At 38.1% G+C, this 3,605-nt stretch overlaps 1 pseudogene; it reads left to right on the top strand.

The window, feature by feature from the left end:
* LOC106330890 overlaps positions 1-1,823 on the top strand; it is a 17,248-nt pseudogene extending 15,425 nt beyond the window's left edge.
* Positions 1,824-3,605: the final 1,782 nt, after the last annotated feature.

Raw genomic sequence — 3,605 nt, forward strand, 5'->3', positions numbered from 1 at the left:
AATTCCGACGACTTCATTTTTTTGGATTTGGTCGGAAATTTGTCAGTATTCCGTCGCAAATGTCCGACGACCTTGGTGTCCGTCGGAAGCTCCGTCGGAATTCGGAGTGTTTTCTTGTGGTGGGCCCCTGGGGCATGGCCATTGTTCGGGCATCTAACATCCTTTAAAAGCTCAAAACCAACCCACGTAACGTTTGGGGACATGGCCGAGGTGCTTGGACCGGTGTTCGCGATGAAGCTTGGGTCGTACAAGGTGCTGATCATAAGCAGCCAAGAGGTGGCCAAAGAGTGCTACACCGTCCACGACAAGGTCATAGACCGGATAGACCTCACTGCTTCGAAGATCTTGGGCTATGATGTCTCGTTCTTAACGTTTTCTCCTTGTGGTCCTTACTGGAAAGGGATGCGTAAGATAGCAACGTCGGAGCTTTTTTCAACCGCAACGATTGATAAGTTCAAGGGTAGCAGAGAAAGAGAGGTTGATATGGCGTTTAAAGACTTGTACATGAGGTATGAGGGTGGAGCTAAAAAGGGAGTAGTCTTGGTGGACATGAAGCGTGCTTTGCAAGATTTAGTAGCTAATATGTCGTTGATGATGATCGCGGGGAAGAGATACTTCGGGGCGGCTCCAAACTGCGAAGCGGGAGAAGCGAGGAGATACGGGAAGTTGATTCAAGATTATTTCGATTACTTTGGGCTCTACTTGTTATCCGACGTGATACCATCTCTTGGTTGGTTAGAATAGAAGATCAAAAAGGATATGAAGAGAACGGCTAAAGAGTTGGATGAAGTTGTTGAATCTTGGGTTGAAGAACACAAGAAAAGGAGAGATGAATGTGAAAAGCACTATTTGGATCTACTCATTGAGATCTTTAAAAATCGCGAGATTCCAGGAACGACTCATGATGCTCATACTACCACCAAGGCCATATGCCTTGTACGACCCCCCTCCTAAATAAAAAAAAAACTTACATGCATGCTAATATAAAGTGTTATTAGCTAGATTTAACTAACTTGTTTGATTTTGATGTGTGTCGACAGAACATGGTATTTGCAGGGAGCGAGCCGGCCATTGTTGTGTTGGTTTGGGCTGTGTCACTGCTCGTTAATAACCCCCATGAGTTGAGGAAAGCACAAGAGGAGCTTGACCAAAAAATCGGAAGGGACAGAGTTGTAGAATAATCCGACCTCAATGACTTGACTTATCTCCATGCCATTGTCAAGGAAACATTACGTTTGTATCCACCACTTCCTCTCACCGCTTATAGGTATGTGATGGAAGGATTCGACATTGCCAATGGAAACTTTCATGTTCCCGCAGGTAATATATAGTAATAATGTTATCAAAAAGATTATACGTACTCATCAGAGATGCATCGTCTTTAATTATCCTAATGGGTTACGTTAATAGGGACACGAGTGCTCGTAAACGAGTGGAAAGTTCAGAGGGATCCAAACTTTTGGTTAGAGCAGGAGCTGTTCAAACCAGAGAGGGTCTTAACATCACAAGAAATAGAGAATAATGTTAGTGGCATGGGCATGTTGTTTCCATTTGGTTTGGGACGACGCTCGTGCCCTGCAATCCCTCTAGGTATGAGGATGGTTCACTATGTTCTTGCTAGGTTCTTGCACAGCTTCGACTTGGCAACACCATTCGGCCAAGACGTAGACATGACTGAGAGCAACGGGTTTGTCAATCTCAAAGCCAGTCCTCTTCAAGTCTTGATCAATCCTAGGCTACCTAAATCTCTCTACCATGTGGATCGTAAAGTATAATTTCCAGACAAGGATTGATAACTAAAGTTACGTTTTCAAATTAATCATTTCGTCAAAGAACAATCTTGTAACATTCCGATTTGCAAATTGATTTGGTTACTAAGTCACCAAAATACATTTTTCTTTTCGATCATTTGCCCAAATTTGTCCGTGCTGAATCAGTAAACAAATGCCTCCAAAAATTAATTACACGAGGTAGGATTCACGGATGTAGGAGGTCCAATAACCATTGGACGGTCGTTACATATATTTTGTTTTACTATATGAGTGTGAGTTTCCATATCTTCGTAAGATTACATTTTCTTAGCAAATATGTGGCTGAAAATAGCACTAAGGATTTCATGGAACTAGGGTCAATGCCTCCGCGCTTGACAGAGTTCTTGTTTCATCTCAATATTTTTTAGGGTTATTGTATCTGTGAATTTTGTGTTGTGGGTTGATCATTTGTTTTTCAAGTTTTTTTTATTGTTATAGGAATAAAGTTGTGATGATGAACTGTGTATGCACTGTTCTCCACTCATGAAGAACTAAACTGTGTTAGTAATGTAATTGATATAGTTCGTGGTGTTGATTGTTGTGTCACTGAGACTCATTGTTTGTTTGTCTTTTTAATTTGTTACTTGTATTGTTGAGATTACATAAATTATATTAAAGTTGTTGAGAGTACCTTTTGTTTCTGAATATTTTTTTTCCAGTTTAGTTGTGTAAGTTGTGTGTATTAAATAATAATTTTTTTTATTCTTATTATGTTGGTTATATGTTTTTTTATTTTTAAACTTGTTGTTTTTACCGGACCTTTAAAACAAATACATGAAGACTTGTAGAATTAACTATAAAATGAGTGACAACTAATATTTGGGCCTTAATGAGTTTTAAACGAATATATGTATTTTTCATAAGAAGACAATAGCATTGGTCTGTTGACATTGAGCATGTAAGCTATTTTCATAAGATAAGAGGAGTGAGCAGGTGGAGATATTGTTGTTTCTGTTAGGATTGTCTCTTGTATCTCCTGGTGTGGCTGTGTTTGTTTTTCTTTTATTTGTCTTTTATTTGATGGGTAATATGTAAACAAAAATCATTGTTAGTTGTATTTATCAAAATTTGTAACTTACTTTTTTTTGTGTTTAGTTAATTTCATTGATCTTGGTTGTCGTCTTCGTCTTCTTCGTAAGCATCTGCGAAAGTAAGTTTGTAAATTATTAAATAGCTGGTTCCTTGGAATTTCCTCGGAAATTTCTCGGGATATTCCGAGGATTTCTTTTTCCGTCGGAATGTCCGTCAGAATACCGATGTTTTCTTGTAGTGAAAAAGAGAGGTGATCATTAATGATTCGTCTTTTTTAGGATTCTAGTTTTTGGTGTTTTGATTGTCTGGGTTATTGTGGTTTCTTTTAAGTTGTAAAATAAGGATTTATGTATAATTAGATTGATAATTAAGGGAGATAAATAGACGTCCACAAATCTTGGGTAAAAAATATTTTTTATAATTGATGTTAGCACAATATAAATAGTAATATAAAGGGAATTATGTGTTGATCATTTCTTACAGATCAATGAGGAGACAAATAACGACTCGGGTTGTTTCTTTGGTGAGGTCAGAGCCCTGGATATAACGGATTTGCCCAACCACATCTGCGAGTTTAAATATCAGTTATGATATCGAAACATAATATAAACCCATATACAATATGATAATATACTTGAGAGTTCTAGGTTTGTGTTCGCAATCACTTGGAGAATGTCGAACAGTATAATCTTGACTGGAGATTGATCTCAGGAGAACCCGGGATGACTTCATCAATAAGACTTCATCAATAATGGTTAGTGA

Source organism: Brassica oleracea, chromosome C3 (assembly GCF_000695525.1).
Source record: "Brassica oleracea var. oleracea cultivar TO1000 chromosome C3, BOL, whole genome shotgun sequence".
NCBI classification, from domain to species: Eukaryota; Viridiplantae; Streptophyta; class Magnoliopsida; order Brassicales; family Brassicaceae; genus Brassica; species Brassica oleracea.